We start from the raw sequence: 24,722 nt of genomic DNA, 5'->3' as shown, positions 1-24,722 counted from the left end.
TGGGGATGTGGCTCCGTGATAGAGAATCTGCCTGTCACGTGCACAGCCCTGGGTTTGATTCCTAACACCACACACACACACACACACACACACACACACACACACACACACACACACACAGTAATTTAAATTATAATCTATAATTATAATCTCTAAGGTAACCAGTTAGGAATCAGCTTAAGATGGAATAAAAGATGATTAATGAAAAGTTACAAGTAGGAAAAAGGGGCCCGGTTAGATGGCTGTGAGGCCTGACCACCTCGCTTCAGTCCCCACTGCTGGAGGCAGAGAAGCAATTCTTGGAAGACGTCCTCTCCCTGATCTCCACTTGCATGCCACGGGATGCATGTATGCATGTGTGTGTACGTGCATGTTCACACACACACAGAGAGAATAAATGTAAAAGAAAGCTGAAATGCCTATAAAATATCAGAAAGAATAAACTTGAAGAATAAACTGGGACTGGGAATGCAGCGCAGAGGTGGAGCGCCTGCCCAGTACAGACAACACCAGCACTGTGGCCGAGGTGGGAGCGCACCAAGGCTCGTCACTGGCGGGGCTGGGAAGGTGTCTCAGTGGGTGGGCTGCTTTCTGTACAAAGATGGGGGCTTGAGTTCACTCCCCAGCACCCGTGTGAAAGCCTGGCGTGGCCGTGGATGTCTGTAACCCCGTGCTGGGTGGCAGAGAAAGGAGGATCATAAGAGTTCACTGGCCTTACGTCCTTGCCTGAATGGAGAACTTCAGGTTCAGCGGAGACCTTCAGCCTCAAGGGAATAAAGTAGAGAGCATTTGAGGAAGATACTTGATGTCCTCCTCTTAGCCTCCCCATGTACGCACTTGGGTGTGTGTATGTATGCACAGTGACTTGTGCACACACACACACACACACACACACACACACACATTACACACACACCATTACTGAAATGAATAAGGACATTTAAGATGCTAAAAAGTCAATGGAAACTATAACCATTATATATATATGTATCTATATACATATACACACACACTCAATAACTACTATAGAAAGCAAAATTAACAGCAATGATGAGGGGAATGGGAAAGTCAACAATGATCGTTACAGACTTCCAGTTCTTCTGCTTTACTTTTAATTATTTATTTTATTTTATTTTTGAGACAGAGTCTCACACTAGGTAGTCCTCACTGGCCTGGAACTCTCTATATAGACCAGGCTGGCCTCGAACTCACAGAGATCCATTTGCCTCTGCCTCCCGAGTGCTGGGATCAAAGGCGTGCGCCACCACACCCAGCTGTTTTAGTTTTTGGAACAAGGTCTTGTTATATGTCACAGGCTGGCCTTGAACTTGCAATCCTCTTACCTCAGCCTCCTGAATGCTGGGGTTACAGGCATGTACCACCATTCCTGAATTCGAGATCTTGTTTGCAATGATGGATGTATATATAAGGAAATAAGACCTGACATTATAAACCAATGAGGCTTAGCAGACACCTATAGAGTTCTCTAGCCAACAGCAGCTGAGTCTTCATAAGCATACGTGAAGCATTGTCCAGGAGAGACTACATGTTAGGCTAGAAAACACGTCTCAGTAGATTTAAAGGAATTGAAATCATATAAAGTGTGTTCTCTAACTATACTGGAATGTAAGTTAGGACATCAAGGCTAAAGGAGATTGGGGGGATTCACACATATGTAGAAAGTAATTTCCTTCAAATACTAAAAGGAGAACTCACAAGTGAAATTAGAAAGTGCTTTAGGGAGAGAGAGGACCGGGAGTGGGGGGTGGGGTGGGAGGAAATGTAACATGTTAAGGTGCTGGAGAGATGGCTCATTAGTTAAGAGTGCTTGCTGCTCTTCCAGAGTACCAGGGCTCAGTTCCCAGCCTCCACATCAGGTGGTTCACAGCCATCTGTAACTCCAGTTCCAGGGGATCCGATGCCTCCCTAGGCACCTGCACTCACAAATATGCATACACATACAGATAATTAAAAATAAAAGAAATCTTTAAAACTTACAGAATATATAATTGTGGATGTCTATATTAAAAAAAGGGGGAAAGGCTGTAGGTCAATAATCTTGTGCTGTAAGAAACCAGCCAAGGAGCAGAAAACTAACCCCAAAGCAAGCAAAGGAGAGAAGTAATAAAGATTAGAACAGGAACAAAATGAAATTGTGAATAAAAAGGTCATGCATTGTATGACTCCATTTATATGCAGCACCCAGAATATGCAAATCCACAAGACAGAAAGTAGATCAGTCTTTTCCAGGGGCTGAGAAGAGAGATTGGAGTGACTGCTAATGCTTTTTTTCTGGGGCGTTGAAAATGTCCTGAAATTCAACACTGGTGATGGTTGCACAGCCCTGTGACTATGCAGAAACCCACTGGGCTGGAAACTTGAAAAGGGTGAGTTTTATGATTTGTGAATTGTGTCTCCATAATGGTGCTAACGACAACAAACATTTTTTTTAAAACAGGGATAACTAGGTGAAAGAGATTGCATCAGGGTTCCTGAAGGCCTGAGGGAAGAGTGTGTCATTAAAGGACACACAGAGGCCCCAGGTAGGCAGGAAAGTTTGGGCTTTCTGCAAACAGCCATAGAAAGCCATTGGGACAGGGCGGTTGCGTGCTAGGACTGGCCTTTTGAGACGTTCACTGTGACAGGAGCTGAGATGGCCAGCTGCAGTGGTGCAGCAAGGCTCTGGGGACGTAACAGCTGTAACCCAGGTGCATCGAACCGCATTTCCAAAGGTTTGGTGTTCAAGGTCACCCTGCTAGATGCTTTGTGCAGCCTGCCTGGTGCACAAAACCTCTGCTCGCCCTAATGCTGCTCTGGACGCCCCTGGGTCTTCTTTGCTCAGGGTTGCAGGGGGAGCAGGGAAATGTGTGACATATGAAGCATGCCACTGAGTACCTGTGGCTGACCTGGGTTGGTGGCAAATGATAACGCTTGCCCTGAAAGAAGAATTCACTATCCCGGCACCGGAGCAGCTCACAAAAGCTGAGGAGGTTTGCCCACCCAGATCCTGGAAGACTGAATGGGGCCCGTGCTCTAGAAGGAAGCCTGGCACCTGCTTCCGTCTCTGGATTGGCTCCCTGCTCTCCTAACCCTGCAGACTCTGTTTCTCATAGCTGGACACATGGCTCAGGCTCAATCCCTCCCCCTAGCTCTGTGCTTTTGCTGCCTGAGATCTAACCTTGGGCTTCATGCTCCCTCAGCATGTGCTCCACCACTGAGCTGTACCCTATCCCCCACCATCACCCCCCAGTCTCTCAGGTTATTAAGGGAGGGACTTAGAGGTGCTAACTTGGCCTGGGTATGGCCTGAGGGGGCTGGGTGGCCACAGTGTAAACTCAGAGCTTCTGGGGCCGTACTTGGTGGTGGCTAGGCCATTAGACAGAATGCCAGGTTACCTATTTGGTAAGCTCAACATTCCCGTCAGTCTGCCCCAAGAGGCTAACCACAGACGCCTCTGTCACTTGGATTCATTTGCAGACACAGACTTCCATCTCTCATCCTCCCCTTTCCAACCTTTATCTGGGCAGGTAAGATTCTAGAATGTCAGAAGTCTTACTTCCTTTGCAAAATTGTTAGTCACCCCCCCTCCCCAGAAAGCAAAGGCCTGGCCTGTGTCCCCCTGAAAAAACTTGTTGGAAAGGCTCTCTGTCGGGCCATTGTCTCCTTGCTGCCTGCTGTTTGAAATGCAGAGCCCTGGTGATCTTGGAATAAATAGGCTTATAACTGGGGACCGGAGGGGATGGAAACGGGCTGTGAAGTCTGTGGGAGGCTGTGTGAGGAGCACCTGCCCACACTGCCCTGCTGTTTCCTGGCCTGGCTCACCCTCCTCCTTCAGCTGGCCCACAGGGACTGCATGCTGTGCCACCCTTTCTGTGGGTACCCCGGGATCAGGGGGCTGCCAGGCCCAAGCCCTTCATGCTAGGGGCCACGACTCAGGTCCTGAGCAGTGTGATTGATCTTGGCTGGGGTTTTCTCTCTTGCTGGGAGAAGCAAAGCGTGCAAGTCCTCTGGTCCGCCACTGCTCTCAGACATCAGAGGGGAACAGGGACGGTCTGAATGCAGATGCAGGTTGTGAGCGTCTCCGGCGGTTAGAACTCCTGCAGCATTTCTAAGGAAGCCGTGCCGTTTGCTGTCTCATTATTCATGGCCCGATGCTGTTGTCTTTCTAGAATGTTGCTTCCAATACTAATTGCCAGCCCTGTGCACGGAGCTGATGTCGACGCTCACAGCCACTAACCTCTGCATTTAATTTGCTGCCGCTGAGTGGAGAGAATGGGGGCAGGCTGTGTTAGAGGCATCTAATCGTTGACAAAACCTCAGGGTGGCTGGGCAGGGAGGGGTGGGTATGGGGGTCATTTTCCCCTTCCCAGCAGAGTTAGCTGACAAGAGCTTCTGTGAATAGCCTGGCTTCTGATCGCTGGTACCCCGTTCCTCCCAGGGCCCGACTGTACTTCAACACCTTCAGGCAGAGACTGTGCCCGCCCTCTGCTTTGTTATTTTCCTCTCTGTTATCCATCTATATACTTACCTCTCCACTCAGTACTCCATCATGTCGCACATAGAAATTGAGGCTGCCTAGAGACTGTTTCCCCACATGTCGTATGTAAGAAATATACAAATATGTATTTATAATAAAAAGATAAAGTAAGGTGCTATGTACCAGACCTGTGTATAGATAATAGTATGTGTACAGATACACATTTATATTATCTGTTTACATGAGCATATGTAATTAAATAGACGCTCAGAAAAATAAGATCAGAAAAATATAGACAAACCAAAAAGAAAAAAAAACAGGGGGAGACTTAGAGTTCAATACATTTTACTCTATTTGAATCAGAATCATAACTCTGGTGGATAATCAAGACAGGAAGACAGTATTAGTGGCATGGTTTTCGTGGTGTGTAAGGAGGGAGACACGGAGCATGTCATACCTGAAGGAAATGTCACACTTGGGTGGTCACCGATTGGAGCCTCAGTGAGGAAAATGTATGGCATAAAACATACAGAAAGCATGTGTATGGTGATATCTTATTTGTGCTGAAATGTGATTTTTATTTGTATGTTAATAAATAAAGTTGCCTGGGAGTCAGAACTAAGAGCAAGCCATAGCAGAAGTCTGGCAGTGGTAGCACATGCCCTTAATCCAGATCACATGGCAGGCAGAGTCTGTGTGTTTAAGGACATAGCCAGCTTGGAAACACACGCCTTTAATCTCAATACCAACCATAGAGACCTGGAGGTCTGTATAGACAGGCAGTGACGAGGAGGTCATGTGGTTGGGTTTACAACCAATGAGAAGGCAGAACAGAAAGTCAATAAAAAGACAGACACACAGGAAGTAGGTCTCTTTCTCAGGGGAAGGACGACAGTGACAGTGAGGGGTAAGAAGGTGGTCTTGGTCTTAGCTCTTGGCTGCTGCTCGATCTCTGTGTTTGGCTCTGTGTTTCTTATTTAATAAGACCGTTCAGAATTACATCTACACGTGTGCCATGCTCTCCTCCTGCACACACAGTGGACATCACTAATTGATCACTTCCACTCGGAGACTAGGGCTGCTCTTCAAAGCCTAGTACTCCAGGCAGTCATTACTACTTAGAATCTACATGTTATATGAACCCCACTTATTCTTCCAGTATGAGGGATGGTGACAGTATCAGGGGACTGATGGGGGGGATTCTGAGTGGAGAGACACATTAAGATGTGGGGTGCTCTTTGGATATGGTGGGAAAGAGCTGGGAAACGGGCTTAGGAGTGACAGAGGTCTTACCCCAGCAGAATGCATCCTAACCCCTCTGCACCCACTGGCCTGAGGAGCGACCCCACCTACAGCAGGCTCTAGTCCTGCTGTGCCAGTCACTCTCCCAGTGACCCAGATTGTCCCTCCAGGAGGACTTCTTACAGCTAGTTCATAGGAACAACACATTTTTGTTTAAAACGCGTGTTTATAATGTGTCTTCACCCAAGTTTCTTGTAATTTGCAATTGTGGCTGTTTTCCATATTTCCCTCCTATGAGTTTTTGCTTTCCTTTTCTCCTCTCTCCCTTCCTCTCTCTCTTTCTTTTTCCCTCTCTCTCTTCCTCTACTCCTTCCTTTCTTTCATGACAAGTTTCATGCAGCCCAGGCTGGCTTTGAACTCATGGTGTAGCAAAGTATGACCTTGAGCTCCTGGCCCTCATGCCTCTTCCTCCATGGTGTTGGGAGTCCAGGTGTGCACCACCACGCTTAGTTCTCTCAAGTTTGTGTGTGTGTGTACTCATTTATGTGTATGAATGTGGGTGCAGGCATGCCATGGCATGCATGTGGAGCTCGGGGACAGCCTTGGGTATCAGTCCCCACTCACCTTCCACTTTGTTTGAGACTGGGTCTCTGTTGTCTTTCCACTTACTACCCCAGGCTAGCCTGCCTTGGTATACCAGGTTAGACGACCCTCGAACTTCCTAGGTTTGATGTTGAGTTCTCATTGTCAACTTGGCAGGATTTGGAATCACTGAGGAGACATGCCTTCAGGCATGCTTGGGAGGGATTGTTTAGATTAAGTTAGTTTCTGACCATGCTTATGAGAGATTATATAGATTAGCTTAATTGAGGTGCGAAAACACCACCCAAATAGTGAACAGCACCATTCCCTGGGCTTGGGTCCTAGACTGTGTGAAGAGAACAAAGCTAATGGCATTAGCTCTCATCTTCCTCCACTCCTGACTGTAGATGCAATGGGACCAGCTGCCTCGGCTCCTGCCATCACCACGACTATGAACCAAAACACATCCTTCCTTGTATAAGTTGCTTCTTGTCAGTATGTTAGGGTCTTACTTTTCTATTACTATGATAAGACACCGTGACCAAGGCAACTTGCAGAAGAAAGAGTGAACTGGCTTACAGTTTCAGAGGGTGAGTCCAGGACCATCATGGCAGGGAGCATGGCAACAGGCAGGTAGGCATGGTGCTAGAGCAGTAGCTGAGAGCTTACATCCTTATCTGCAAGTAGGAGGCAGAGAGCTAAACTGAGAAATGACATGGATTCTTGAAACCTCAAAGCCCATTCCCAAGTGACATATCTCCTCCAATAAGGCCACACCTCCTATTCCTTCCCAAACAGTTCCACCAAATGAGAACCAAGCATTCAAATATATGAGCCTTTGGGGGCTATTCTCATCCAAACCCACCACAGGAATTTTGTTGCAGCATTGAGATAAGTAACTAAGATGTGGGATTCTCTTGTCTCTGCTTCCCATTTCCCCTTAGGAGCTCTGGAATCATAGATGATTTTACTGCTGTGTCTGGCCTTTATGTGGGTTCTGGGGCTTCAAACTGGGGTCCCCAGGCTTCCATGGTAAGTGATTTTCACTCACTGAGCCCTCTTCCCAACTTCTCCTGAGCTTTTCAAAGGGTCTCAGTCACTACGTTAGCAACTTCACTTTGTAAGTGTATTAATTACCAAATTATTTAATTTTCCTATGTGAATCACTGTTTATCATCTTTGCCTCCTTCTTGCAAACTTTGCATGTTCATGGATTAAGCAATTAAGCATTAACTTCTCTGGAGAGTGAGAAAGCAGCAGTAACAGAGGCCTGGGCTGTGACTCTTGGCCTGACAGGTACTTAAGCCAGTGTGTTAAACCAGGAACCCTCAGGACCTGCTGAGGGTGCTCATGTCCGAAAGGCTCCTTCTTTCTCGTGATCATTCTGGGTGACTCAGTCTCAGTATACAACCTGGGAGATGGGCCAGGGTCTGGGATGAGCTGGGACAGGCTCTCTCTGGGGGAATCATTGGAGATATAGATAGGTGTAATATGAAGAGAGTAAGTAGATCACACATGGTGACAGAGACACCATCCAGGGACCACACAGAGAAAACACAGGGAGCCAGGGCTTCCTTTAGACCCCATGGCTATGGCAGAAGAGCAAAGTCAGCCAAGGAAAGAACACTGGAGATTGGAAGGAAGACAGTCTCTGCCCTGGCATCTCTGGGCCAGAATGCTGCTGAGCCAGGCCTCAGAGCAGACAGCTCTCCCCAGGGCTGAGTCAATTTAGCATCTGCATGAATTCTGCCATCTCCTCAGTTCCGCATAGGCGATTTTCTCAGAGTTCATGATTGCAAATGAGGGCCCCGCTCAAACTACCTGGAGCAAAAATGGGACCCCATGAGCCTGGCAACTTGGGAACCGTAAAAGTGGGTCAGGCTTGGCCGCATCCAATGACTGACAGTATCTACAGGAGTATTTACCTCCATCTGCTGGCTCTCCTAAGCATCATTTCCAGACTGACTATTTCTGAGAGGTGGCAAGATGGCTGCAGGATTTCCCACACCTGCACTGATGGCACCATTTCCATCCCACACCACCTTTCTAGCCACTGTTCACTTCCCATTCAAATCTCTACCCACCACTCACGTCCTATTGAAGGTAGAAACCTCAGTGCATACTCAGCACCAAAAAGTGCTACATCTTAATATCCATGGGAGCACACAAACATCTTTAATGGGGCACCCATCCTTTCTCTACACGGCATCAACACATATCCCCATCCTCTTAACTATCAGATCACCTTTGAAGCACTTTTGAACCTTTGTAACTTCCGTAACCATGTGGACACTGTACACACCAAGATGCCGTATGTAGTGCTCACTTCCCGTGACACTATTACCACAGCTCACTGTCATGAAAGGTTTATTTCTCAGCAACCCAGGGAAGACATGCCTTGGCCTGATTCACATGCACAGCCTTGAGCCAGTCACTCCTCAGGAAGTGGAGGAGGATGGTAGATATCTTAATAGGTTCCCAGTCATGTCCACCCCTAAGGAGGAAGAAGCAGGGGCCAGTTTATCTTTTCCAGAAGGATGACATGATTATATAACCATGAAGAAGGAAGCTGGACAGGCAAGATGGATGTCCATCACATACGGCCAGCAGAGGCCCATGGCCTTCGCTTTGCTAAAGGTAGAATTATCTTCTGAACCCAAAATGTATAGCTGTCTGGACCTTGGTAGCTTAGTGGCGTGGTGGCATCTCCACAGTTCTGGTTCACATAGAGTGTGAACACTGGCACTCTTCACACCTTCTTGTAAGGGGCAGCCTAGGCCTTCTTCTGGAGGTTTCCCACCTCCCTGTACGGGGACTCGGGCTTTCCTGTGTAGTTCCCTCACATGGAACCATCATGTGCAATACGCTGCTGTGTGCAGGGGAAACAGCTTTTCCCTGACATGCTTCTGTCCCAGGATGCTGGTCCCTATGACCACGTGGCCTCTGGTGCCTCTCCTTGTCTGCCGGGCTTAGAGTCTCTTTGGGATGCTCCTTCTTGGCTCAGATCTTGAGCAGATGTTGATGTCACTTGCGATTTGTGGGTCATCCTGGCAGGGAACAGCCAGAACAGCCAGGTTGGGTCCTGACAAAGAAGAGGCCCCTGCATGGTTCTGAGCTCAGTACAGCAACTTCCCCGAGAACAGCTGCAGTGTGGCAGCTGCACCCCGCAAGCCCTGGGAACTTCGGCCACGTTCCCCTGATGGTGCTTCACTGAGGTTTTGTTGGTTTGCTTCTCTCTTTTCATTTTAGTATTAGTTGCTTTTCTCTCGCTGCTGTAACAAATACCCAAGGAAAGCAACTTGAAGGGGAAAAGGTTTATTTGAGCTCACGGTTTCAGAAAGTTCAGTGCACCGTGACGTGGCCCCATGGGTGGGACATTCTGGTAGTGGAAGCATGTGGCAGAAGCTTCCTTTACTTCTTCTTCTTTTTTTTTTTTTTTTTTTTTGTCGAGACAGGGTTTCTCTGCGTAGCTTTGTGCCTTTCCTGGAGCTCACTTGGTAGCCCAGGCTGGCCTCGAACTCACAGAGATCCGCCTGGCTCTGCCTCCCGAGTGCTGGGATTAAAGGCGTGCGCCACCACCGCCCAGCTACTTCCTTTACTTCTTGGTGGACAGGGGCAGAGAGGGGAAGGCAGTGCAGGAAGGGGCCAGGGCGAGATATGAGCCCCAGGAGAAAACCTGGGTGACCTGCTTCCTCTAGTGAGGCCCCACCTCCCCTTCGCCACCTCACTATAGCACCATTGTATTTCGAATCTATGGAGGGATTAACCCATCAGTAAGTCAGAACCCCCATGATCTAAGCTCTCTGGAAAAACCATCACAGACACACCCGGAGGTGTGCCTTCCTAATCCGGCTTTTTTAATCCACAGCTTGCTGGCTTGCCGAGGCTGTCCTACTCTTTTCTATTTCTCTGTGCTGGGGATGGAACTCGGGGTATTTGCGTACTAGGGAAGGGCTCTGCCTAGGAGCTGCGCCCCAGCCCTCTGATAATACTCATCGTAAACTGCAGACTCTTTTCTTGGGAGTCTTACCTGGAAGTCTGAGTCGCACTGGCTGGGTTGTTTGGTTTTTCCTTTGTTTTGTTTTTAAGACAAGGTCTCACTGTGCAGCCTAGAAACTCACTGTGTCTATCAGGCTGGTCTCAAACTCACAGAGATCTGCTTGACTCTGCCTCCCAAGTGCTGGGATTAAGGCATATGCCACCCACCACACACGGCCCTCTGGTTGGGTTGGAAAACTGCCCACTCCCCTCCCCGCCTACCTCAGCATCCCTGAATCATATCATATCAGTGTCCTCGGGCTCCTTGGGACCCTGTTTGGGAAGCCCTGGGTGATTAGGTCCATTGGTCTCTGCTCCTAACATTTGTTTTTATCTCCATGGGGATAAGGTCGCGGTGCTTTTACCATCCAAACATTTCCCTCCTTTACTAGCTTGTCTGTGCTGTGAAAAGGTCAGTAGGGAGCTCCTGTCATCCCCATGCTTGAATGCAGACATCTGGCGGGACCACGCTGGCTCTGGCAGGACCACGCTGGCTCTGGCCGCAGCAGGCCTGTCCTGCTGCAGCTTCGCTCAGCCAGCTGCCTTTGGGAGGCTGTTCTACAGCACTGGCCCAATGATCAGGGCTTCAGTTTACCTTCTTCCCAAGAAACCACAGCCAGAGGCCCCACCCCTGGCACTGGAGACTCTGGGAGGCTCTGGGATGCTCATGGCTTGGGTCCACCATGACTTGGGTTCACCATGACTGGTAATACTTTCGAGAAATGTCTAGCCTCTTATGCCCTTTCTAACAACAGACAAACAAGCTCTTCAGTGCTGGCATGGTGGCACGTGCTGATAATTCCTATTACTTGGAAGGCTGAAGCAGTAGGACCCTGAGTTCAAAGCCAGCCTAGGCTATACAGCAAGACACACCACCCCTCATTTCAAAAAATGACAAATTTTTGCAATTCGTATGTGTCCAGACTGAAAACACATCCCCAGGAGGATGTAAACCTTCCCCTGGGGCCCTGCCTTGGATAGGAAACGCCCTGCATTTGTCTGCTGCTGTCTTTGTGGGACTTGGTCTCTGGTCCAGTCCTGGTGGGATGGCCTGGCCCAGCTTCCCTGCATCAGGGAGAGAATCCAGGCCTGAGTTTGCCTCCAGCTGGGCCTTCCACCAGAGCTGTTACTTATTGAGTTAAGTCAGAGTGGTTCAAATGTTGATGTGCAGCACCTGGGTCGCCCTTGACAACCACCACTGGAGGGAGGCCCTCCTTCTGCTGGGGCTCTGTGTAACTCTCTCTCGGCCGGGCCTATTGCTTCCTGGTAGGTACTTCTGGCTCTCGGGGCTCTCGGGGGCTCTAAGGATCCAGGAAGCTCTCTTTATGTATTTTGCCTGGCTTGTGCCTGCAGGGGCTTTTCTAGACTTCGCTGTGGGGAAGGGGTGTACCAGGCTAGGGAAAAAATGTTTGGTAAATGGTTCACAGAGATTTGACTGGCAGTGGAAAGGTAGTAGGGTTGGAGGACAGCTAGAAACCTCCACCTCAGACGCTATGTTCTGTCTGTACCGTCCTTCATACTACTGCCCACCAAGGACAGGACAGATGTGAGGTCGCCGGTGATGGCTCCTGAGTTCTGGTGGAAAGTTGGACAGCAGGTGGACCAAGGCCCAGGCTGCTATGGAGTGGGGCTACGGAGCTGGCAAATCACACTCCTCTGCACGCTTGTGACGAGCTGAGCTCTCTAGAGGAGAGCGGGGGAATTGGATGTCTGTGCCTGGTGTCCGCTTGTGAGGTCAGCTATCATAAAACTGAAAAAGACCCCCCAGATAACCACGAGACAGGGCCAAACCCCAAAGGCCCCAGAGACAACAATAAATACAGAGAAGAGCGGTGTTTCTTAGAACACTTGGAAGTGCCGGAGAGGTGGGCTTTTAAAGCATTTTGCCGATCGACTTGCTACCCTGGGTGTTTTGTTTCGCTGTGCTGAGATTGAACCCAGGACCTTGTATTTTAATGTATGTTAGAACACACCCACCCCCATAGCCTTTCTTTATGCAAATGATGTGGTTTCTTACTTACGGTAAAGGTGGAAAGCTTCCTTTGAAAACAAATTTGAGTAAAAGCAGGAGTTGATAAAGGAAAATACAGAGGAGCCCTCCGAGGCTTGGGAGAAGCTGTCTAGAATGCAGTGGAAGGGAAAGGGTGGGGAGTGAGGTGGGCTGGGGAGGGGCAGGACCAGTAAGGTGGAGCTGGGAAGGAGAGAGAGAGAGACTGGATCCATAGGTCCAGAGATGTGGCCACAGATCTTGGTGTGGTCCATTTGAGTTGCAATGCATAAGACCTGTAGGGACTGCAGGGTGAACTGGACTGTATTATATATAATAAATAAATAAATAAAAAAAAAAAAAAATAAATAGTGTATTATAAGGGGCCACCAGTCTCAGGGTGTAGACTCCTAATTCAGGAGGCGTAGGAAGCCACTGAAGGAATTAGAAAAGAGGGGCTCATGACTGTCCTTTTGAGATGGGTTCCAGGACTCAGGATGACCAGGCTGAGGCTTAAGAAAACATACTATTATGTGGTCAAATTAGGGCCATAGCCCCACAGCTCATCACCCGAAGTATTGGCTAGAGTCAGGTCCGAGGCAGATGAGACCAGCCTTGGTCTGTGGGTTACAAAGGATGCTGAGCATGGTAGATCAGAAGCTGAGGATGGAGACTGGGGCAGGGGGTTGTCTGGGATGTCCTGGGAGAAGGATAGGGGAGGAGGGCCCAGTGACTGCCTCTGGTGCCTCCTGGCCTAGCACAGAATGTTCTGGAATGCTGTGAAGGAAGTAGGTGGGGTGAGCTGAAGGAAGCTTTTCTGTGGCTAGACCAGGAAGCGTGCAGTTTCCTGCCTGGGTTTGGTTCAGACGGCCCTGGCTGACAGCCCAGGGTCAGGGTTTCACTCACCAGCAGGGCCCTGTGTGCACCCGAGTCACCTTTAATTTGTTTGTTTATGACTGTCCCATTCCTTCCTTCCCGCAGGAGAACTCCATCAGTTCAGGCACCAACTTGGTTTAAAACCGCAGGCATTCACCCTTTTCCTTTGAGGGCCTTCCCAGTGCCAGGCAGCAAGGGAGGCCTGCCAGGCCAGGTGATACGGTAGGTGGGCTGTAGGGATCCATTCTGAACGGTCAGCTTCTGTTGTCCCGAGCTTCCAGATCACAGGCGAATCGAATCTTCTTCTACCTGGGAACACAAATCACTTCTGTTCCTCTGTGAATGTGGGGGCTGCCCCTGCAGGGTGCGGGGCTGTGAAGTGGGGGGCCCGCTCTCAGTCCTGGGCAGCAACATTTGGAGGGCTGATTCATCTGGGACTGTAGGTGAGATGTAAGGATGATGTTAGCATAAGCCTGGGGTCTGCACAGGCCTGGCCATTTGTTCTACTGGAAGATGTCTTGGGAATGGATTCCTCAGGGTGGGAAAAAGATTCTTTTACATTTATTTCTTGCATTCTTTTAATTTTTTAAATAATTTCAGCATCTGAGGGGATTGGTCTAGAGCAGTGGTTCTCAACTTTCCTCATGCTGAGACCCTTTAATATAGTTCCTCATGTTATGGTGACCCCCAACCATAAATTATTTCACTGCTACTTCATAGCTGTAATTTTGCTACTGTCATGAATCATAACATAAATATCTGATATGCGACCCCAAAGGGGTCGCGACCCACAGGTTGAGAACTGCTGGTGTAGACATGTGCTCCTTGGCCTGGATGTTGGGAGATGAATGTACAGTTGCTGATGCCCTCTCTAGGCAGCCTTACTTCTGGGGAAGCTTGAGAATCGGGGTGCCCGGGCTACTTTCAAGGCTCTCTGGAGCCCCTGCTCTGCCCAGGGTTGGTGCTAGGAGCCCTGTGAACTCAGGCTGGTACAGTAGCTCCCCTGTCCAACAGGTTTCCTTCCTGCCCGCCAGTCTGGGCCAGTCTGGTTCTCCGCGTTCCTTTTTGCCTCAGCGATCAGGAGGCCACAACCAGGCTTCCTCCCTGGCGCCTCTGGGAGGGCAGTCCCAAGAAAGCTGGCCCCGGGCCGGGTGCCTGTCCGGCTCCTCCATTTCAGGGAAGCCCTCCCCCTCCTCTGTAGTTCTGAGACTGCAGCAGGGCAGAATCAGAACGGTCTGTCATTGCCTTTCCTGTGCCGTGCCTTCGTTCACACCGCCCCAGCATTTATTCACATTATCGTCTGGTTAATTCCAGATGCATCCCACGCTCCCAGCAATCCAGACGCGTGTTCCTAGCAGACACAATAGAGGAGACCCTTCTCCCTGGGGACCTTGTGGAAATTAACAAGTAAACAAAGAAATACATCTCTGTGTCCCTAGGGAGGACATGGTGGGGATGCGGTGGACATTAGAGAGATAAAGACACAAAGCATTCCCAGTCTAGTATAATGAGGGCCTATTGGCCATCACCGTGAGAGTTCTCCCAATGGGGGGACAGTGCGGGGGTGTGTTGATGGCAGGCAGGACACTCATGTTGGGAAGATTGCAGTGGGTTTGTTTTGGCCTGTGGAGCAGGAAAAAAAATGTTTTTCATCAGAAAAGTTTAAAGTTTCTTTTCTTTCTTTCTTTCTTTTCTTTTTTCTTTTCTTTTTTTTTTTTTTTTGATTTTTTGAGACAGAGTTTCTCTGTGTAGTTTTGGAGCCTGTTCTGGAACTCACTCTGTAGCCCAGGCTGGCCTTGAACTCACAGAGATCCGCCTGGCTCTGCCTCCCGAGTGCTGGGGTTAAAGGTGTGTGCCACCACCTCCCAGCTTTTCTCTTTTTTGAGAAAGAGTTCACGTAGCCCAAGCTGGCCTGGAAGTTGCTAGGCATCTCAGGCTGGCCCTGAATTTACGATCTTCCTGTCTCTGCCTCCCGACTTCTGGGATCACAGTCATAGGCCACCATGCCTGACTGTATGATTTGTACAATGATACATGCTATATTGTTAAAAAAAGAAAAAGTGATTACTTTAAAAAAATATTTCCAGAAATGAAGTAAAGTGACATAGAATAAATTTAAGGTGGCGATCATCTCATATTTTTCAAAAGCTAGGTCAGAGACCATGCCAACCAGCCTCTCTTTTTCAACCTGCTTTGGGGAGGGGCTCACAAGGAGTTACAAACATATTATACAGCGCTAAGGTTTCACAAGGGAGCGGTTTGTCAGCTCCGAGGCTCCTGTCTGCTGGAAGACGGCAGGTGTAGATGGACCTTGTAAATTGTAAGTTAAGCTTAATTGGGTCATCACTTGGCACACACTAGCATGGGCCTGCCCAGCAAAGCTATGGTATTCATTTCCCAGTCAGTGCTGTGTGATGGGGGCAGTGATTGGCATTTGAGAGGGTTGAGATTGGCAGGGAGGGAAGAGCAGCAGTGGCAGCTGCTGGACGTGGATGAGGCAGCTGGTCCTTAATCTTTGGGACCTCAGATGAAACACCTCTGGGAATGTTTGGTTGAAATGACATGATGTTCAGATGAACTCCTTGTCTATGTGTGCTGCTTAGACTCGAACTCCTGGCCTTGAACATGCTAGGCAAATATTCTACCCTTACCACATTCTTTTTTTTTTTTGAGGGGAGGGGGCTTTCTTTTGTTTGCAGGGCTGGTGCTTGAACTCAGGGTGTCGTTCATGCCAGGCAAGCCCTCTGTCACTGAACTGTCTCCTTTTAACTTTCATATTGGGGCTGGGTATCTTGAAGCTGCCCAAGCTAGCATGGAACTTAATGGATAACTCAGGATGCCTCTACCCAGCATGAACTTACTTTCTTTATTTCTTTTTTGAGACAGGGTTTCTCTATGTAGGTCTGACTGTCCTAGAACTCACTATGTAGACTAGGCTGGCCTCGAACACACAGAGACCCACCTACCTTTGCCTCCCAAGTGTGCAGAACACAAGTGTGCGCCACCACATCCAGCATGAACTCTTTTAAACAAACAGAAAACTTCTATTTGTGTTTATCTTATGCCGAATCTCTTCCCACATCCTAGGTGTCTCTTTCTTCCGTTGCTTCTGGGGTAGCTTTTGTTCTGTGTTGGCTCCTCTTCTGGTTTGGGACAGTGTGTCTTTTCAGTGAGATGCGTTCTATGTGACAGGGTGCTCATTGATGCTAATCCCGCCTGGCGCTCTGTGACTATAGAAGTGCATCTTGGGCTTTGTTCACCCGGAGGTGCTGAGCCAGGAAATCTGCATCCAAAACCTGACATTAAGCTGCTGCATTTGTAAGCATGTGAAGCAGACATGCAGTACTGTTTGGGGGGCTACTGACCCGGTGTCCAGCCCCTGTGTCCAGCTGGGGCACACACCCCATGGCTCCCTTTGGAATGGTCTGCGGTGCTTCTGTGGAGGGACATCTTTTGCTTTGGTGGCTTTTCAGATATGTATGTTCTGGGTTCTGGATGGCCCAGGCAACTTCACAGGTGGTGTGTGTGTGTGTGTGTGTGTGTGTGTGTGTGTGTGTGTGTGTTTTCAAGACAGGGTTTCTCTGTGTAGCTCTGGCTGTCCCGGAACTCACTTTGTAGACCAGGCTGGCCTCAAACTCACAGTGATCGTCTGCCTCTAACTCCCCAGTGCTGGGATTAAAGGCGTGCGCCACCACACCCAGCCTCACAGGCATTCTTAAAGTGTACAGGGAAATCTGAAGCTCTTGATGAGCTTGATTTTGTGAGATTTTCAGGGAGAAAGTAGGTGATAATTTTCACAGGTGTCCTGGTTAGCTTTTGCCAAGTAGACACTAATGAGAGTCATCTGAGAAGAGGAACCTCAGCTGAGAAAATGTCCCCTTTGGTTAATGATAGATGTGGAAGGGTCCAGGCCACTGTGGATGGGGCCACTTCTGAGCTCTCTGTCAGTTCCTGCCTCAGCTCTCCTCAATAGACTATGGCCTGGGATGTGGAAGCCAAATAAACTCTTTCATCCCCACGTTTTTTATTTTGTTTGGTTTGGTCTTTATCATGGTGATAGACACCGCTCTAAGGCAGTGGGTGGGCTTAGGCCACTTATGGAAAAAAATCTGGCAGTTAAATGTGTGATTTTGTGTTGCTTGAAGGTGATGAGGGGGAGAAAAAAAGGCTAGAATTATAGACAGCTAGAGTAATACTAAGTAGGAGTAATAGTTATTTAGAGTGATGTGTTTGAGTGTGTGTGTGTGTGCACTTGCGCGTGTGCAGGCATGCATGTGTCCACATAAATGTGTGTTATATATGTGATGAGACAGAACAGAGTTTGTCTGCTCCTTCCCCCTCCCTCACTCCACCCCCCCCCCTCCATTTTTCTTTCTCTCCTCCTCCTACCCTCATGCTGGCCTCAAACTTACTTCAGTAGCTGAGGATGACCTTGAACTTCTGATCTTTGTGCCTTCCAAGTTCTGGGTGGGATTACAGGAATGCGCTAACAGACTGGGTTTATGCAGTGCTGGAGATCCAACCCAGGGCAAGCACTCTTCCAACTGAGCTACACCCTCAGCTACTGCTCGGTGTGTTCTGAGGATGGAAACCCGATCCTCCGTATGCCAATCAAGTGCTCTACCACTGAGGCACATAATTGAAAAAGTAGAAAAACATCCCTTACAATGGTGCATAGTTGATTGCTACAGAGAGCCAATTTGTTACTTAGGTTAATGTTCCCCATTTGGGAGGAAGGTTCTGCAGTGGGAGTTCACTCGCTCCTGCCTTATGCACAGTTGGACGGCAGTTACTTTGTTGTCCAGGTAGTGAAACAAGATGGAGTCAGTACAGACTGTAATGTTCCAAGTTGTCCCCTGGGGCCTCGCCTTCAGAGTGGCCTGATTTCCTGTCTCTGCACACCGGAGATGCATTCTCAGGCATGCCTCAGCCAGACACAGCCATGTGGCCAACTCCTCCTACCTCTTACCTCTCCCTGGAGGGCTGTGCCATGTTTTGTTTGTTTTTTTGTTTGGGTTGTTTTCAAATTATGAGTAAGCATATATATGTATATGTATATATATGTATATATATGTGTGTGTGTGTGTCTATATATATCAATCAGTGTGATGTGGGTGTAACTTTTCTATTTTTTTGTATAAACGCCACCAAGTAAAGTAAGACTGTAATCTTCTAGTGTTCTGTCCAGGGTCTCATTTTAACATTTTCAGTTCCCAATGGTGAACTGAAAAGGGGGAGGGAGGATACTGATTTATCCTTTATTATAGTATATTGTTACAATTTTATTTTAAGATTTATTTGTGTGTGTGTGTGTGTGTGTGTGTGTGTGTGTGTATGTCACATGTGCAGGTGCTTATGAAAGGTAGAAGAGGGTGTCACATCTGGAGGTACAAGCAGTTGGGAGCTCCCTGATGTGAGCGCTGGGAACTGAGTGTGGATCCCCTGGAATCCTCTGAAGAGCAGCAAACGTTCTTAAGCCTGAGCTAGCTCTTGAGCCGGTAGTTTTTAAGAAGCGCGTGTGGAGGCCAGAAGTTGATGTTGGATGTCCTCCTCAACCACGTTGCACTGTCGACTATTTGTTTAATTCTGTAAAAAGCAACTTTCCAAATTGGTTGTGCCTGTGGGGACAGAGGAAGCCCTGAGTGAGTGAAGTCCTGAGTAAATGTGTGTGTTGTCCACACAGGCACAGCCATGTCAAGGACCTGTGAGAGTCACAACGCCCTCCCTGGGTGAGGCACAGAGGGGTGGCAAAGCCTTCCTCAGGGAGCTGGGTGGGAGCATTGACAGCGTGCGTAGAAAATTCCCCATAGTGTCTCTCCCAACCTCACATTTACAGCCTGAAGGCTGCTCAATACTTATACTGACAGTAATAAAACCAGCCTCCTTGATCCAGCTGTGTGCCACAAACCCCGCCTCCTTGTTTATCTGGATGTAATGGCCCCGCCTCCTTGACGCATCTGTATGCAATAAGCCCACCTCTCTGTTCAACTCAGTGTAATAAACATGGTGAGCTTCCAGGGTGCTGTGATTTCTCCATCAGAGGGCCCAGGTCACCTGGTCCCAGCTTTCTGTCCATATGTGTCTGTCTGTCTGTCTTCATTCCATCACCACTCCAGTCAGGTCTATCCCTGGGGCCATGCTAGACATCATGTGCCACCTTACAGTGATGGTTCTGGTTGTTCAATTTCCTCGTTGGTATTTGACGTCAGACTTGGGATTTTGGCTGTTCAAATATGTGTGGTATTATCCTTGTTGTAATTTCCTAAGATATGATATTGAACATTTTTTCATGTGCTTATTTGCCATTCATACAGCCTTTTTTTTTTTTTTTTAATTATGGCCATGCCTTTAATTCAGGAGGCAGAGGCAGGTGGATCTCTGTGAGTTTGAGGCTAGCCTGGTCTACAAAGCGAGTTCCAGGACAGCCAGGGCTACACAAAGAAACCCTGTCTTAAAAAACAAAACAAACAAAAAAAATTAAAAAATGAAATTACATTTATTTATTCTTGTGGAGTAAGAAGAGCAGGTGCACACCATGGTGTGTGTATGTGGGGGTCAGAGGTCAAACTTGGGAGTTGGTTCTCAGCTTTTACCATTATGGGTCCAGGAATCCAATTCAGGTTGCCAGGCTTGTCCGTTGGAACCTTTATGTGCAGAGGCATCTCACCAGCTCCTAATCATCCAGTGCATGGTGTGTGTGTGTGTGTGTGTGTGTGTGTGTGTGTGTGTGTGTGTGTATGCATGCATGCTTCCTTTGTGTGAGTCCTGGGCATTGAACTCATGTTGCCAGGCTTGCCCTACAAGCACCATACCCTCTGGGCCATCTCAGTACTTCTAGTCATAATTTTTTTGATGTTTTATTGGGGTTCTGACACCCCAAGGAAACGTCTGCCACTGAACACCTCTAGCCCCTGCTTGGAGCTTATGCCCACTTTTAGCTCGGTTGTGTGTTCTTACTGTTGAAAAAAAAATGTATTTTGCACTTAATGTTTTAATCATTGCTTCTAACTTATTCAACAGTATAGAGCAGTGGTTCTCAGCCTTCCTAACGCCTTCCTAACGCTCCTCATGTTGTGGTGACCCCCAACTGTAAAATTATTTTCATTGCTACTTTATAACGATAATTTTGCTACTGTTATGAATTGTGACATCTGATATGCAGTGTATCTGATGTGGGGTCCCAGTGAGAGGGCCACAGAACTCCCGAAGGGGTTGCAACCCTCAGGTCGAGAAGCCCTGCTCCCCATGTTCTAACTCCTGCACCTTTGCTCTGTCCTGTCCTGTTCTGTTTGGTTTTGAGACCGGCTCTCACCATGTAGCCTAGACTGGCCTAGAACTGTTAGCCCTGTCACCTCGGCCTCCTGAGTGCTTCTTGGATGATACCTGCATCACCATGCCCATCTGTTTTTATTTTTAAGGACTTACTTTATTTTTTAATTAAATGTATGTATGTATATGTGGGGGTGGGGAGCGTGCGCATGCGTGCAGGTGCCAGTGGCGGTCAGAGACATCTGATCCCCTGGAGCTGCAGTTAGCAGGCAGCTGTGAGCCACAGGGGTGCTAGGGACTAGCCTCTGCTCTTCTGTAAGAGCAGTGCTCTTTCCAGATCTGGCCTCACAGCGTGTCTCCTGCCCCTTCTAGGAAGGTCATGTGACCTCTCCCTTCTGCTGATTCCTCTCTAGATAGAAATGGCCCTTGCTGGGAAGTTCCCAACAGTGGAAAAGGGAAGGCCTAGAAACTGGCCGCTTGGAGCTGAGAGCCCGGGCCATGCTCTGGGGTTCCTCAAGCAGTGGTCAGAGGAACAGCAGGCCTGGCCTCCCATCGACAGACGTTTGCAAATATTTTCTCCCATTCTGCGGGTTCTCTCGCCACAGTCTTGATAGTGTTGCTCAGGTGTTTTGGTTCTGATGAAGTCTTTCCGCTGTCGTCACAAGTGAGGCAGTGAGTTTGGAGTAGTGGGAGGCACAGGCTGGGGCGTGACACCATCTGTTCCTGTCCAGAGAGAGACAGGGCAGCGGAGGTGGAGCCCCGGGACGGCCATGAACTCCCAGGCGAGGACACTGGACATGATCCTTAACAACTGTCTGAGCAATGTGGGGCCCTCCAAAGGCTGCCTGGGGAGGGTAACAGGTTGACCGAGGTCTGGAGAAGCAGTAGCCTTCTCCAGGACTTATTTCGGGGCCCAAGAGGGTCAACAGCGGCATTGCAGCAAGCTAGCAAAGGTCCCTGCTGCCTGTCTGGCACCTCTCATCCAAGCCACTGAACCCTCTTTGTTAGCTGAGACAGCCTACCTCCTCAGTAACACCCTTCACTCTGCTCTGGCCTTTGGCCACTTCCTGCCCCACTCAGCTTCTGAGAGCCCCTGGCAGAGTGTGTGGTCGGGGCTTGACAACCCTCTCCCACCCCCCTCTGGTTTATTGCCTTTGTTAGACACCATCTGCCAGCAGCCAGGTCTTCCTGGAGGCAGGGAAAGTCGGGAAAGCCCCAGGGCTCAGCCCAGCTCAGATCAAAGTAGGCCACTCATGGCAGCTATGGGCAACCAGGGGTGGCTGCAGCTGTCTGGGGCTGGAATAAGGGAATAGTGGTCTTATGGTCCCCATGGACCTGTGCTGCTATCGGCCTGCGGCAAATGCCCAGGGGGGCAGGCAGCACCTGGAATCCTGACTGCTTTGCCTCTTCTTGGCAGCTCAGGGTCGTGTTGAACATGCGTATGTGTGGTTTCCAATTTGTTTGGAGATGCCCAGCTAGGTACCACTTGGTTTTGGCTGGACCCTCCTCCTACACATCTCCTCTTTACCAAGTCCTATTTTGAGGTCCCCCACTGTTACCTGGAGCCTAGGATGTTGACACTGGGGATGTCATGGTGGGCATCTTTATTTATTTGGGGTCTTAGGTAGCCCGCAGAGAAGTGGACAGCTGTCTCCTCGGCAGTGTGGCACTTAACCTTGGAGTTGGAACAGAGAAACGTCTGTTTGTGTTTCCAGGAACAAGAGGGGACAGCTGGCTGGCAGATAGCGGGCTAGGTCAGCTGAGGGTTGCCTTGGCGGCTGGCTTTAAGCAAACAGCCGGGGCCAGGAGATTGGGCGGAAGGAGGATGGAGAAGTGCCTGGTGGGACCGAGGACGATCTAAGAGCTTTCTAACTGGGAGAGGCAGGGTGAGGGAGGCTACTCCGGGACGGGACCCACCAAGGAGCTGAGAATCAGGCCTGGCAGGTAAGGAGAGGGTTTCCTTTCAAGGGGTTCTGTCTCCTGGTGAGTTTTGTGTAGCTCCTTCAATAATCAGTACCCAGGTGGGAACAAAAATCAGATTTCCTTTGCAGAAATTGTGTTGGCCTGGGGCTTTCCAGGCCCCATAACTCTCACAATGGAAGCAGGTTGTAGTTCTGGATGGAGAACTCCGGGTGATGGCTCATGCTTCCCAGCACTCAGGAAGCAAAGGCAGGGGAGCTGTAGAGTTCCAGGCTCACATAGACTCCAGGGTAAAACTTGAGACAGAGTGAGAGAGAGACAGAGACAGAGAGACACACACATAGAGACAGAGACAGAGAGAACAGAGACAGAGAGAATGAGAGATGACAGAGAGAGACACAGAGAGAACAGAAACAGAGAGAGAATGAGAGATGACAGAGAGACAGAGAGAGGCAGAGAGATGACAGAGACAACAGAGACATAGAGAGACAGAGACACACAAAGGGAGAGAGAGAAGGAAAAACAGATACAGACTGACACACACAGAAACATGGACAGATACAGACACACACAGAGAGACATACAAACCCATATAGAGAACCATACACACCCACAGAAACACACACACACACACACACACAGAAACACACACACACACACACACACACACACACACACCTACACACACATATACACAGACCCACAGAGACCCAGACAGACCCAGACACACACATACACAGAGACAGGGACACACACACAGAGACAAGACACACACAGAGAAATACACACACACAGAGAAAGATACACTCACACACAGAGACACCCACAGAGATACACATGGACACACAGAAACATACAGACACACATACAGAGATACACAGATACGCAGAGACACACAGACATACACACACACAGAGACACAGACATACACACAAACAGTAACACAGACACACATGCATACAGACACATGTACACAGAGACACAGACACACACACTCACAGATACACAGTGACACAGGCACCCACACCAACAGAGACACATCCGCAAAGATACACACAGATGCACACACAAACCCACAGAGACCCAGACAGACACAGAGACACTGGCACAAATAGAGACACAAACACACACATACACACAAAGACACAGGCACACACACACAGAGAAGACACACAGAGAAGACACACATATAGAGAAAGAGACACATGGACACCCACACACAAGGACACATGGACACACAGACACACACAGACAGATACACACATGCACAGAGACACAGACATACACACAGACACACACACAGTCACACACACATATGGACAGATACACACACAGAGACAGAGAGACACACACACACATAGACACACATAGACACACACATGGACAGACACACATATGGACAGACACATGCACAGACAGATACACACACACACACACACACATACACACACACACATACACACACAGCATCAACACACTTCAGTGCATGACTCAAGCCAGTTTTTGGAGCCCCTGGGAGGACCTAGCATTTTCTGGGCAGACGCTTGCTTTCCCTGACAACGTGATGTTATCCCCATAACTGTTAAACCAGATTCTACTTCCATTTCCATATGTACGTACTCTACTTTTTGACAGTCTGGTTAAGTAATGTTTTTATTTTGTTTACTGAGGTTTTTTTTTTAATTACATTTGTTCACTCAGTGTGTAATCATGTGCACAGTCATGCCATGGTACATGTGTAAGTCAGAGGACAACTTTCAGAATCTCCCTGCATCATATGAATCCCAGGGATTGAACCCAGGCTATCAGGATTGGCAGCAAGAACCCTAACTCACTGGCTCATCATGTAGGCTGTGTGTGTGTGTGTGTGTGTGTGTGTGTGTGTGTTCTTTTATCACGAGAGAAAATATAGGATGCTGGGATCCAAGAGCATGTCACCGCACCTGACTAAAACAGTGGCTTAAATGCACAGACAGGATAACTGAGGGGAAATAGTTGTGTTCATTTACAGTGATCAGAGTGGGTTTGAAACCGTGAACAACACCTGTGTTGTAGTGTTCCATGAGCTGCCTTGCTCATCCATGAGGGAAACAGCTTTTCTGTGGGGTCAAACCACTGGTGTAGTGTGTGTGTGTGTGTGTGTGTGTTCAAGTGGGTATGTGCACATGTATGTTATGTGTGTTCGTGCCTGCAGAGCCCAGAATTCCTTGTCCAGTGCCTTCCTTGTTTTGCCTTATTTTTTAAGGCAGGGTGTAGGCTGGCTAGCCAGTGTGCCGGGGGAGGGGTGGCGGTGTCGGGGAATCTGCCTGTTGGGTCCGCGCTCTCAGCACA

General features: G+C 48.8%; 1 protein-coding gene across 4 annotated transcripts in view; it reads left to right on the top strand.

Annotated features, from left to right (window-relative positions):
• Rph3al (rabphilin 3A like (without C2 domains)) overlaps window positions 1-24,722 on the top strand; it is a 143,756-nt gene that overhangs the window by 22,532 nt on the left and 96,502 nt on the right. The window contains exons 1-2 of one of the 4 annotated variants that reach the window (XM_037201490.1): window positions 11,382-11,605; window positions 13,308-13,424. The exons of 1 other annotated variant lie outside the window; for it this stretch is intronic. The gene's annotated coding sequence lies outside the window, so the exon portion shown is untranslated. Of the gene's footprint in view, window positions 1-11,381; window positions 11,606-13,307; window positions 13,425-22,266; window positions 22,416-24,722 lie in introns of those variants that run through there. 2 more of the 4 variants (XM_028866774.2, XM_028866772.2) reach the window with 2 other exon arrangements.

Source organism: Peromyscus leucopus, chromosome 8b (genome assembly GCF_004664715.2).
Source record: "Peromyscus leucopus breed LL Stock chromosome 8b, UCI_PerLeu_2.1, whole genome shotgun sequence".
In the NCBI taxonomy this organism is placed as follows: Eukaryota; Metazoa; Chordata; class Mammalia; order Rodentia; family Cricetidae; genus Peromyscus; species Peromyscus leucopus.
This window is presented reverse-complemented; position numbering and strand designations above follow the sequence as displayed.